The sequence below is a fragment of the Sesamum indicum genome, linkage group LG3, assembly GCF_000512975.1.
Source record: "Sesamum indicum cultivar Zhongzhi No. 13 linkage group LG3, S_indicum_v1.0, whole genome shotgun sequence".
NCBI classification, from domain to species: Eukaryota; Viridiplantae; Streptophyta; class Magnoliopsida; order Lamiales; family Pedaliaceae; genus Sesamum; species Sesamum indicum.
Window position 1 is genome coordinate 7,623,475 of NC_026147.1, and position 15,272 is coordinate 7,638,746.

Genomic DNA, 15,272 nt, shown 5'->3' on the forward strand with positions numbered 1-15,272 from the left:
GTTCAGTCTAAGAGAAAGTTCATTTTAGATAAGGCCCAATAATGTACTCAAGAACGTGAACAATCCAAGGAATAATGACCCCCGACCGGAGACCTTGCCCGAGTCCCAAGTGGACTACAATCTGTCAATCGATAGGGACTTAGGCCATAAAAGTAAGTCTTTTCTCCCTGATAAGGGTACACATTTTTTGTTGCAATATACACTGAAAACATTAATATCTTAAGCGGTATATTTGCTATGTTATTAATCATTATTGATTTATTCTACGACATTTTTATTTTACATAACTATTTGTTGACTTGAGCCTTGGAACAATGATATATTTTTTACAGGTCTTCTTGCAAGACTTATAGAAAATGAAGCCGAAAGGCATCAAGTTTAAACCCAAACCCAACGAACAACTATTTGTTCATATGATATGTGGTATAAAGATATATATACATGCATATATAATTAATTTATATATCTATACTATTATAAAAGAAAACTTTTTATCGTACCAATTTTTTAGTACTTAAATTCAACCTTCATTTTATTTCTTCTCTTTAGAAAAAAATTGATCGGATAAATAATTTTATAATTATTTTTTTTTTCTTAATTATCCACTGCTTCATATTTCTCTCCCACCTCACTTGTGTACATTTATTATAACTTTTCTTGATTCGATTGAATATTCCATTACATTTGACCCAATCACAAGTTTACTTGTAATTAAGCCCACAAGAACCAAATCCGCCGCTGATTAGAAGTTCGATAATAATCCCACAGAGCTCAGTTGTGTGGGATTGTATAGAATTTACTTTGTGAAAAAGTTGGTACAAAACACCCACATAGTCCAACTCAATAAGTACTCAATCGCTTAAGCTGTGTATTCAAAAAGAAAAGCAACAGCAGTTCCCACTAGTTCGCCGCATCCGCCGACGCGACCCTGGCGTCACCACACCTTTACCGCTAGACTCACGCAGAGACGCAACGCCCAGAAGCAGAGCCACCCTGTGTATGCGGGTTTCGGCAGTTGACGGGTCTCGGCAGTGGAACTGAATTGAAACTAGGGGTGGCAGATGAGTCGAGCTGGCTCACGAGCAGGCTCGACTTTGAGCTCGAGTCGAGCCAGCTTGAGCTCAGTTTTAGTTTGAGTGAATTTTTTTTATTTTTTTATATATATTTTTATTTTTGAATTTTTTTATATATTTAATTTTATATTTAATATTTGATCAGTTTTATAATCTAAATTGACCATATATTATAATTATTAATCAATATCATACATTTTATTTTAGAAATAAATTATGGTACTTTTATTTATACATTTAATCTTTATATAAAAATAAATTTAATCAACCACTTAGTAAATTATAATATTTTTTATAATTAAAATTATAATATGATATATAGAACTTTATGTTATATTTTAATATATAGTTGTATTATGTTAACATTTTTTAAATTGACTAGTAATTCACTTATGATTTTTTATTATTTATAAATTTATGTCAAAATTTAGTAATTTCTTTGAATTAATCTAAAAATAATAATAATAATAATAACAATAACAACAAGAACAATAATAATAATGATGATGATGATGATGATGGTTGAACTTCTAATTATTATTTTGTTATATATATAATAAGATTAAAAAGTTTAATCAACAATTATGATATCTTAAAATTCGGGCACATGATTCATACGAAATTCAAATATATACAAGATTGTGTCCATTAGATCATATCAGATGGTATGATTTAAAAATCACATAGCCTGATTCAATGATACACCGTCTTGAATGATTACTCTTATGTTTCGAGTATGATTTTTCGACATCTGTATATCCAATAAGTCTAAAACTTACCAAATGTATTTTTTTGTAAGTTTTTTCATATCTAACAGTCTGATCTGAATTTTGACGCCCCGATTAACCCATGTTGTTCATCAATGTAAGATGATAGTTACATCAATGTTATACTAACATTTATAAATATATAAATTTTGCAGATTGTGAACAAATATTAATTTCAACTATATCTATGTAAAAATTTTATGATTCGATCTCATGATTTAAAATAATAATAATAATAATAATAATAATAATAATAATAATAATAATAATGATGATGATGATGATGATGATGATGGTTGAATTATTATATATATAATGAGATAAAAAAGTTTAATCAATAATTACGATATCTTAAAATCCGAGCACCTGATTCATACGAAATTTAAATATATAGAAGACTGTGTTCATTAGATCATATCGAACGGTATGATTTAAAATCACATGGCCTGATTCAACGATACACTGTTTTGAATGATTACTCTTATGTTTCGAGTATGATATCTCGACATCCGTATATACAATAAGTCTAAAACTTTACCAAATATATTTTTTGTAAGTTTTATCATATCTAACGGTCTGATCTGAATTTTGATGGCTCGATTAACCCATGTTGTTCAACAATGTAAGGTGATTGTTACATCAATGTTATACTAATCTTCATAAATATATAAATTTTGCAGATTGTGAACATATATTAATTTCAACTATATCTATGTAAAAATTTTATGATTATAAATATATTTTAATAGTTATAAATTATATATATTATAATTAAAATAATTATATATTAATATGTCTAGTTTGACTGGTTGACTAAAAGGTATTTTAGTTATTATTTTTAAAAAAAATAGGCTCAAATTGAGCAGGGGCCATATGATTATTTATTAATAATATAAAAGTGATTTTGATATTAAAAATTTAATAGGAAGATTTTTAATATTTTGATATGTCACGGGGGGCTCAAAATGAATTTAACCCTTAATTCCTCTTATAAACTTGATGACAAAATCTCCAACACAAGTTCATGCAACAAAACTATTCATCAAATCACAAATTTCTCATACATATATTTAAAAATAACATGTTTTATTACAACAAATCGAGATTTATTCCCCGGTCCTTCTCTCCAAACATGTTTTTCTTACACAAAAATACTCTCCTCCTTCCTATTATCTTGGGCCTGCTCCGGCTGTCGTGGTGGTTGTTGGAAGCATTGTCTCTGACAACTCTTCAAACAGAAAGGGTCAGTGATTCCAGAGCTCGAGCAAATTATGGAACATCCCCTCAAACACTCAGCCACCGGATCACTTGCGTCTGCTACACAAGCAATCAATGCCATCACGACGAACACAACCACTGCAGCACTCATCACCCCTTTGTTCTTCATTTTCTTACAATGTTTAATTTTCTTCCTACAATATATGCTTGTTGCATGCAGTGTGAGGGCATCCCTCGTTTATATAGATTTTTCAAGAAAAGAGATTTCGACTATTATAAGTAGATTATTTAATTTGCAATAATTACTAATTGCTTGAAAATTTTTTATGTAATTGAAATATTTCAAATTATATTCATATTGTTTTTTCCTTTGGTATTTCAAATTAGTAATTGAAATAATTACTAATTCCTTGAAAATCTTAGTCTAATGAGTAATAATTGACCATAAATTATCTAATGAGTTCGATTGCATATAAAGAATTGTTTTATTATCTATTATTTATAGGAAGGGCGAAAGGGTCTTTTGACCAAATTGTGTACTTTAGACTCGACTATGAAATTTCATATGTTTCTTATTGACCAAATTAAACATGTTAATAATCTAAATGTTATATTATATATATATATATATATATATATATATTAATTGGATAAGTCTGATATGAGGGCCAGATATGTATAAGCATGCAAATCAAGGGAAAAGGAAACAAAATCATGAATTATGTATATATTTTTAATTTGGAAGTTGCAATTTGTATATTATTTTCAGGGATAATTATGTTTTCCTCCTTTAAAGTTTAGTATAATTACAATAAATTCTATGTGATTTGAAAAAAATTACATCTAGCACCCGTATGATTTGTTTACGTCTACCAAATAACTTTCTCCATTAGTCAAAATCCACAAAATTTATTGATATTAACAAAAAGAAATCCAGAAAAAAATCTATATTTACTCCAAATTGACTTATTACTTATTTATTGCAGGTCAATAAATTTTTTCATAACCAAACTATCTCCATACGTCTTCACAAGTTAATGTATGTGTGGAGGTGTATTTTCACTGTTAAAATGATAGTTTAGTTGAAAAAAACTGTTTAACTTGCAATAAGTCAGTAATAAGTCAATTGGGGATAAATATAAATTTTCTTTCAATTTTTTGTTAATATCAGCAAATTCAGTGAATTTTAACTAACGGAAGGATCAATTTGTTAGACGAAATCAAACCTCAGGCTTATTAGATATTATGTTTCAAATCACAGAAAGTTTACGTATAATTACGCTAAATTTCACGAGAAGGAAGTGTAATTTTTTCTTATTTTTATCGTGTTAATTTGTATATGGAAATATACAAACTTCAATTTCTTAGGTTGTTTGTATTTTTTTGTATTAATTTCTTAGCATGTTTATTAATTTAATTTCTTGTAGTCTTAAGGGATGTACAACAATTGCCATAAAAATACAAGAAGAGCGCAAACGATGTCTAATATATTGGGATGTGGAAATACCTTCCATGAGATTTGATATGATTATAAATTTCATCTTGTTGTTTAAAAAATTATAAATACAACCCTTAACAGTTATTTAGTCCTAGGCAGTGGTGTGGAAAATTACTATTTATGCTTGTTGATTTTTTCTCCCAAAAGTATTTGAAAAAATATTAAAAAAATTAAGGATGGATAAAATAAATAATGCATAAAATATTTTAATCCATAAAAAGTATTTTAAATTAGTTTAGAAAATATATAAAATTATGTTTGCTAATACAAACTAGTAATTTTTTGAATAATTCACCATAAAATTTGAATGAAAATATAACAAATGCTGGAAATAGACTCATTATTAAACGAACGTCAAATCAATAGAGGATGTATGTAATTTGCCGAACAACGATGAGATACTTATAATTATGCCTTTAGACAGACAACTGTAATTTATCCAAAATTAAAGTTAAGTAGCACTCTGCGAAATTTCTATTCAAATAATAAGAATTATTGAATTTTTATCTGATTTAGAACTTCATATGAAATAATAAATGAAGATTAAAAGTTATGATTTTGTTTATAGTGCGATTCGTAAAATTATTTAGTATATTTAAATTAAAAAATTAATTTAATAACTCAATACTACGTTTAAATGAGAAAAATAAATTACTATAGAAATAGTTATATCCACATTCGTAGTACTCAAATCGAGAACGTTTTAGGTTGAAAATTATGATCCTTTTGTAAAAGCAAGTGTATGGATTTTTTCCTTGAGATCCAAAAATGGGTCATCTTTTTTTCAAAATTGGAAAATTTTCTGAATTTCTATTTTCTTTTATTTATTTACAAATAAAGAGATTAATATAAATCTTGTTTAAAATCGACACTAGTCTCAATCTTATTATTTGAACAAATTTTTATTGGGTAATTAATCAATAAATTATACCTTATTGGCAAAAAAAAAATTAAAACTCAACATTAGTTGTATGATTGGATTTTTATCCATATTAGTACCCACGTGTATAAAACTATTTTTTTAAAAAAATAGATAATGTAATCACTCGTATATATTAGAATAAAAGATGTATATATAAATTAGAAAAAAATTAATTAGAATAAAAGAAGCAACACCATATCTGTGATGAATATATAAAACATAGAAAATATTCCATCTCTAATCCGTCTCTAAAACCTTACAAATTTTCGTCTCTAATCCATCTCTGATTCGACCTCTAAACTTTCAAAATTTTCCGTCTTTAATTTATGGGCAGATTTTTTTATTTCTGTACCCAAATTACTATCCTGGTTATTATACCATCAAATACATCCATCAATACCAAAATCTGAATTTTCCAAATAAGAACAATAAATATTAACAAAAAAGATACTCATAATACAACAACACTAATACAAACTAAGTCATAAACAACCAACAGAAAAAATAAACTAATTATCTTTCCTGAAATGTTGTTGCTCCTGCTATCCAGACCCACCAGCAAATTGATGATTTGTGTATCCTACATCTTGAAGTAATTTTCGAACTAATTATTGTAGGTCTGCCTCCCTCTTCCGAGCCTCTTTCGAGCTTTTTCAAGAGCAATTTGTTTGTTGATTCCGTCTCTAATCCCGTCTCTGAAACCCAAAAAATATTCCATCTCTAAAACCTTAAAAATTTCCGTCTCTAATCCGTCTCTGATTCGGCCTCTAAACTTTCAAAATTTTCCGTCTCTAATCCGTCTTTAATCATTTTTGGTTTTTTTTGGACAAATTTTTTAATTTCTGTGTCCAAATTAATATCCTGGTCATTATAACATCACATACATTCCATCAATACCAAAATCTGAATTTTTCAAACAAGAACAATAAATACTAATAAAAAAGATACTCATAATACAACAACACTAATATAAACTAGGTTATAAACAACCAACAGAAAAAATAAACTAATTATCTTTCCTAGAATGTTGTTGCTCCTGCTGTCCAGACCACCAGCAAATTGATGGTTTGTGTATCCCACATCTTGAAGTAATTTTCAAACTAATTTTTGTAGGTCTGCCTCCCTCTTCCGAGCCTCTTCCTCCCTCTTTCGAGCTTCTTCAAGAGCAATTTCAAGCAATTTTCTATTTTATTCTTCTCGTCTTGAAAATTTTCTTCCATTTTTGTAATATTAGAGCGCATGTCCTCCATAGCTTGTTAACTCATTAATCTCTGGTTAGATTCTTTAAGAGTAGAACTGATTGAACTTGAACTTGTAGATGAGGAGCTACATCCAAATCCATATAAGCATCCTTTTGAAGGACCTCCAATGATATCATACCAAGTTGAGATATCGAATAAAAACTGCGAAGAAATATCAGTACGACCTGTTTTTGAAAGGTATTCTTACTTTGGAAGTACATTAGATACAAAGGAACATATGTAATAAAATTCTAACAAAATTTCTCAACATATATACTAACCAATATTTAAATCCAATGACAAATAATACTTACACTAATTCTTTTGGATTTGTTGTCGATGAACTCCCCAATTCCTTTGTTCTTTCTATGGCATCTTTGAAATAACTGAAGATCAGTCACTTTTCTACCAAGTTCTTTTTCCTATAGTTTTCAAAACAATATTAATTCACATGTCAATAAATTGCGTAAATCCATTTTTTACTATATGTAAATGTGCATCACTCTGATTCAAAAATCTTGTGTTGTCGAATTAGAGCATGGATATTTGATTTGTTCATTATTCAATAATCGTGGGTTACCAAAGGCAAAGTTCAAGAACTCCTGATCAACCCTTGTTACAAATTCATTTAAAAGAAACCCATTATCATCCAAGCACCTCCACATCCAACTACGGTCAATATTCATTATTCTGCCCATCTGAATCATCACCCTACCCATCATACTCAGAGTTCTCTAAACTATCACTCTCATCATCCCCTTTCCCTGCACTTACCCCATCATTATCATCACTTACCCCAATCTCATCATCATCACCTGCCCAGTACCCTCCCCCTCATTATCATCTGCATACATATCCACTAGTCTGCAAACCTCATCCCATTAAACTTCATTCAATTCAGAATCATTCCCATCCTCCACTACTACCCCCTTCTCTTTTTGGACATTTATTTACATTTGTGGTTCAACATTAGGGTTTGAGGAACCAAGCTGACTATTTGGGGTTTCTACGCACTCCAGATACAACGTAAAAGTTCTGTTTTTTGGATTGTATGCTTCAGTAAATTTGACAATATTAGTTTGATACTTGAGTTGTGTAAATTTGTTCAAATGTAGTCTGTAAAATTGTTTAGGCCCAATGTAATCCAACATCTCAGCAAGTTTGTTCAAGTACTCCACAGTAACATTAAATACATCCACAAAGTCAAACTTACTTTTAATCCCACCCACATATTCAGGTTTAGGGCTATGAATAATTGAACCCCCATGATACATAATGATAGTGATAAAAAGTTCATTCCCTGAAAAATATAAAAAGAAAAGAAAAACAAAAGAGCATGCATCAGAAAAAGGGACCACAATACACAACTAACACAATAATTTATCATCCTCAGAAACATAAAGCAACTTTACACACACAACAACATGCCTTTATTCTGGGAAACAAATGCATGGACCACATGCCTTTATTCTCATAAACCAAAAACAATAACATCAGGGGACAAAAAATATGTCTAAAAAACAACACACACAACAACATATGGACAAAAACAAACCCATTTGTCCTAAAAAATCGAAAACAATAACATCAGGGGACCACAAAATGTATCAAAAACAACACACAACAACATATTTCTCGTAAGACTTCGAAATTATTTTAATTATATTCCCCGCAGCCTTGTTCCCAAATGACACAGCTTCAGTTGGATTAGGATATCATTGAAATCGTAAAAAGAGTTTGCAAGTTTACTAACCGTATTTCTCGTACTTAGGGTCTGGAAAATCGACGAGAGCTTGGTGGCTCAAGCTCATCTTCCTTCCGCCACTCATTGCTCCAAAAACTGGGATGATTTTTTGGTGGATTTGGGAAAAAGGCATTTGGGGGATTAGGGATTATATTTTCTGGATTTGGGGAAAGGGGAGAAGAACGTATTTTGCCTTCGTCTGAAATGACTTACCAGTTGACCAACATGGACCATACCAACTGACTAACGGCACGTGACAGTCACGTGCCATTTTCGTCAGTTTTTAACGGAGTGGGACTAAAGGTGTTAAAAATTTAGGGTTTTGGGACTGCAAGTGTTGAACACGTAAAGCGTGGGACCAAAAGTGAGAATGGCCCTATCTAGTGGGACCAAAAGTGAAATTTTTCCATTTAAATATAAATATGTTACATATAATATATAATATACATAGAATATATAATTAACAAAATTAAAAAATATATATATAAATTCGACTTTTCAATGTGATTCGATTTAGTGAGTCTGTAATAAAAAAATCATATTGAATAGTTTAAAGTTATATAAAATATCAATTATTGAAATAATGCAATTGAAATATATAAAAATATTTTATAGCTGAGATTAATATATGTTCACAATCTATAGTAAATTTATATATTTATAAATGAAAGTATTACATTGATTTAACTATCATCTTACATTATTGAACAACATAAGTTAATCAGACCATCAAAATTCAAATCAGACCGTTAGATATGATCATACTTATAAAAAAATACACTTGGTAAAGTTTTAGACTTATTGGATATACGGATGTCAAGATATCGTACTCAGAATATAAGAATAATCATTCAAGTCGGTGTATCGTAGAATCAGGCCATGTGATTTTATATCAAACCGTCCAATATGAATCTAATGGACACGGTCTTATATATATATATATTTAAATTTGGTGTGAATCAAGTAACCAAATATTAAGATATCGTAATTATTGATTAAATTTTTTGATCTCATTAAATATATAACAAAATAATAATTAAAATCATTCAACCATCACTATTATTATCCAAAATAAAATGTATGATATTGATTAATAAATATAATATATGGTCAATTTTGATTATAAAATTGATCAAATATTAAATATAAAATGAAATATATAAAAAATTCAAAAATAATATATATATAAAAAATAAAAAATAGAAAAACCTCGCGAGCTTATGAAAAGACACAATTGAGCTCGACTTGGGCTCCAGTTGAGGAATGTGTGTTTTTATTAAAATTAAAAAAAATAATAAAAAGTTTACTTTTGTAATTAATTAAAATTAAATAATACATTATAATTATACATATATATATATATATTATCATGTCTTATAATTACAGCTTAATTATTATTTTCATAAATAAAAAATATTCTCATTTTGCATTTTAATATTTTCATAAATAAAAAAATTTCCATTTACAACGTCAGAGACGGAAATTTCCGTGGCTAAATTAAAGAAAACATTAGCTACAGAAACACAGAGGGAAATAACCAAGAAAATTAAGTTCCAACCATCAGAGACGGATCAAGAGATGATTATAACATATTTAATATATATATATATATATATTTATATAATTCATATAAATTAAATAAATATTAAATATATTAGTTTCTTTATATAATTTAAATATAAATATGTTACATATAATATATAATATATTTAGAATATTAATACAATAAGTTATACAAAATATCAATTATTTAATAATACAAATGAAATACATAAAAATATTTTATAGCAGAGAATGTTCACAATCTGTAGTAAATTTATATATTTATAAATGTTAGTATTATATTGATTTAACTATCATCTTATATTGTTGAACATAGGTCAATCGGACCATCAAAATTCAAATAAGACCGTTAGATATGATCATACTTACAGAAAAATACACTTGGTAAAGTTTTAGACTTATTGGATATACAAATGTCGAGATATCGTACTCAAAACATAAGAATAATCATTCAAGTCGGTGTATCGCAGAATCAGGTCATGTGATTTTAAATCAAACCGTCCAATATGAATCTAATGGACACGGTCTTATATATATATATATATATATTTAAATTTGGTGTGAATCAAGTAACCAAATTTTAAGATATCGTAATTATTGATTAAATTTTTTGATCTCATTATATATATAACAAAATAATAATTAAAATTATTCAACCATCACTATTATTATCCAAAATAAAATGTATGATATTGATTAATAAATATAATATATGGTCAATTTTGATTATAAAATTGATCAAAGATTAAATATAAAATGAAATATATAAAAAATTCAAAAATAATATATATATAAAAAATAGAAAAAGCTCGCGAGCTTATGAAAAGACACGATTGAGCTCGACTTGGGCTCAAGTTGAGCTCAAAATCTTCGCTGGTGAGAAAAAACATTAAGAGGAATGTGTGTTTTTATTAAAATTAAAAAATTAATAAAAAGTTTACTTTTGGTTTTATTGTAATTAATTAAAATTAAATAATACATTATAATTATACATATATATATATATATTATCATGTCTTATAATTACAGCTTAATTATTATTTTCATAAATAAAAAATATTCTCATTTTGCATTTTAATATTTTCATAAATAAAAAAATTTCCATTTACAACGTTAGAGACGGATATTTCCATGGCTAAATTAAAGAAAACATTAGCTACAGAAACACAGAGGGAAATAACGAACAAAATTAAGTTCCAACCATCCCAATTTTTTAAGCAATCATTTAATAGTATCAGAGATGGATCAAGAGACGATTATAACATATTTTAGCGAAATTATATATCCGTCTCAAAATCCATCTCTAAAATAAAAATTATTAATAATTTATCATAAAAAATTGCGGTCTCTAAATCTCTGATACCCTGCTTTCTTGTAGTGATTCAAAAACTAATTTAATAACTCAATATTACGTTTAAATGAGAAAAAGAAATTACTATAGAAATAGTTATATCCACATTCGTAGTACTCAAGTCGACAACTTTTTAGGTTGAAAATTATGATCCTTTTGTAAAAGCAAGTGTATAGATTTTTTCCTTGAGATCCAAAAATGCATCATCTTTTTTTCCGAATTCAAAAACTTTGTGAATATCTATTTTCTTTTATTTATTTACAAATAACAGATATTAATATAAATCTTGTTTAAAATCGTTACTGGTCTCAATCTTATTATCAATTTCTTACAGGTTAATAGATATTTTTATGACCAAATTATCCTCATACATCTCCGCACGTTAATGAATGTGTGGAGATATATTTTCACCGTTAAAATGGTTGGAAAAAATGTTTTACCTATAATAAGTCAATCGAGAGTAAATATCAATTTTCATTCAAATTTTTTATTAATATCAATAAATTCAGTGAATTTTAACTAACGGAATGATCTATTTGTTAGACGTACTAGATATAGTTTTTCAAATTATAGAAAATTTATGTATAACTACACCAAAACTCAGAAAAGGGGATTGTGATACAAAAAACACACAAATTTAATAATAATTAAAATTAAAAATTAAATTAATACAAGAAAAAAAGAAAAAAAACATTCATTCCCTACATGCTGGGGAATAGCTAATATCATGTACGGGGGATGACTAATCCCTAATATAAGGGAATAAGTATTCCCTAACTTCTAACACACCAATCAAAATGTGGGAATGAACTTGGAAATGTGCATTCCCTTCTTATTCCATTCCTACGTACCAATCCCACCTTTCGTGAACTCACAAAGATTTCACTTTTTCTAGGGTAGACAGGATGCGATGTATATTATTTCTAGTCATTTTGTCCTCAATGTTCGAATTTTTAAAATTTCAAGATAAAATTATCAAAATGAATTTGTACATGTCATCCCATACTTACAGAACAAAAATTGCAATTTCTGCATACATATTCATATGCCAACAAATCATATATCTAACATAGATGTTTAAGGACAAAAAAATAAAAACTTATCTCTTTCGACACATCTAAAATTCCCAACTCATTTAAAATGGGATAACATAAGTAAAAATAACAAATTTTGGTCTCTGAAACTAGGATTTCCGTCTTTATAACAAATTAGCGATGAAAAAATCTGTCGTCGCAGTCCGTGGCTAAATTATTAGCGACGGAATATTCCGTCTCTAATTTTGAGACCGAACATTTCCGTCGCTGATTCTGTCGACAAACAAGAAGAAAGTTTAAGTGTAATCCGTCTCTGATTTCCGTAGGCAATCCTTCTTTGATTCCGTCGATAAAAAAAGACCTTCTGTCTCTTAAGGTAAAGTATTTGTTTGTTAATTTCGTCTCTGAAACGCAGAAAATTTTACGTCTCTAATCCGTCTCGAAAACCTTACAAATTTCTGTCTCTGATTTAGCCTTTAAACTTTCAAAATTTTCCGTCTTTAATTTTTTTTGGTTTTTTTTCGGTAGATTTTTTAATTTATGTACCCAAATTAATATCTTGGTCATCATACCATCAAATACATTCAATCAATACCAAAATCTGAAGTTTCCAAATAAGAACAATAAATATTAACAAAAAAGATACTCATAATACAACAAAACTAATATAAACTAAGTCATAAACAACCAACAGAAAAAATAAACTAATTATCTTTCCTGGAATGTTGTTGCTCCTGCTGTCCAGACCCACCAGCAAATTGATGGTTTGTGTATCCCACATCTTGAAGTAATTTTCGAACTAATTCTTGTAGGTCTGCCTCCCTCTTTCGAGCCTCTTCCTCCCAGTTTCTAGCTTCTTCAAGAGCAATTTTAAGTAATTTTCTATTTTCTTCTTCTCGTCTTGAAAATTCTTCTTCCATTTTTGCAGCATTAGAGCGCATGTCCTCCATAACTTTTGTTAACTCATTAATCTTCTGGTCAGATGCATTAAGAGTAGAACTGACTTAACTTGAACTTGTACAAGAGGAGCTACATCCAAATCCATATAAGCGTCCATTAGAAGGACCTCCAGTGATATCATACCAAGTTGAGATATCGAATGAAGAATGTGAAAAAACATCAGTACAACCCGGTTTTTGCAAGGTATTCATCCTGTGCGAGTACATTAGATACAAAGGAACATTTATGTAATAAAAGTCTAACAAAATTTCTCAACATATATACTAACCAATATTTAAATCCAATGACAAATTATACTTACACTAATTCTTTTGGATTTGTTGTTGATGAGCTCCCCAATTCCTTTGTTCTTTCTATGGCATCTTGAAAATAACTCAAGATCAGTCACTTCTCTACCAAGTTCTTTTTCCTATAGTTTATAAAACAATATTAATTCTCATGTCAATAAATTGCGTAAATCTATTTTTTTACTATGTGTAAATGCGCAACACCGGGATTCAAAAATCATGTGTTTCCGCATTTAGAGCATGGACATTTGATTTGTCCATTATTCAGAAATCGTGGCTTAGTAAAGGCAAAGTTCAAGAACTCCTGATCAACCCTTGTTATGAATTCATCTAAAAGAAACCCATTATCATCCAAGCGTTTCCACATCCAACTACGGTCAATGTTCATTATTCTGCAATTTTTAGCAATTTTAGATATACCACCATTCTTATATTGTTCAATAAAATTGTCCCTTTAAAAAATAACAGATAATTACAATTTCCTCTTAACTGTAAGTCATAGGACTAAATATAGAACATAACGCCCTATGTTTGCAAAGCTAAGGGAAAAAATCTCATTTTTGGTCGACTAAAACTTTTAACATTTTCAAATAATGAGGAAAAAGCTCAATAAAATCCACAAATGTTTGTGTACAATCTTTTTCCTATAGTTATCTACACAAGATCCCGACTTATCACAAAATTAAATCCACCTCGAATGCATTTCTAGCTGGTATAAGCATAACTGGAAAAATAAATAAAAAGAATAAAAACATAAAATAGCCGACCCAACACAAATGTAAAGTCCAAGCAAGCAAATCAACACTGACCACAGACGATAGACTACAGAAACAAAGTCACATACAAAAATACTGATACATGAATAAAAAAAGAACCTAGCTTAGATTTCTTAAAACCAATACAAATATGCTATCACGGCCCAAGGCAGAGTTGTGAATCAACCAAATCGTTCGTTTTTCAATACATTTCAGGAAAAAAATGAATATTCTGATTAGAAGAACGTAGAGGTGTTCAATAAGGCATTTTAACAAATACCTTCAAACCATTCAAATTTCTTTTACAAATCATAAAAAAAATTACAACGAAGAAAAATTACCTGACGTCGGAAAAAAGCTGTGTCGAAGGCATCGGAGCCACAGCGAGGGAGACAGTTAGAGATTGCTTTCTTCTTTCTTTTCTTCTTCGGCCGTGAGAGAGAGAGTTAGAGGAGATGCCATGAGAGAGAGAGGGTTAGAGGAGGGGTAGTTGAGGTTGGGTTAATAGGAGAGAAAGAGAGAGGTTCATGACTTAAAATTATGCAATTCTCCATATATATATATATATTGATATAATTTATATAAATTAAATAAATATTAAATATATTAGTTTCTTTATATAATTTAAATATAACTATGTAACATATAATATATAACATATATAGTATATATAATTAATAAAAAAATTTGATTTTTCTATTTGATTCGATTCAGTGTGTTTGTAATAATAAAAATCATACTGGACAATTTAAAGTTATATAAAATATCAATTTTTTGCAATATATAAAAATATTTTATAGCTGAGATTAATATATGTTCACAATCTGTAGTAAATTTATATATTTATAAATGTTAGTAT

The 15,272-nt window shown here is 28.4% G+C and overlaps 1 long non-coding RNA gene across 1 annotated transcript; it reads right to left on the reverse strand.

The window, feature by feature from the left end:
• LOC110011755 lies at nucleotides 12,987–14,918 on the reverse strand. The gene is made up of 3 exons (XR_002286836.1): nucleotides 14,755–14,918; nucleotides 13,673–13,780; nucleotides 12,987–13,563 (listed from the first exon to the last, which is right to left on the reverse strand). It is a non-coding gene; the product is annotated as an uncharacterized LOC110011755 (long non-coding RNA).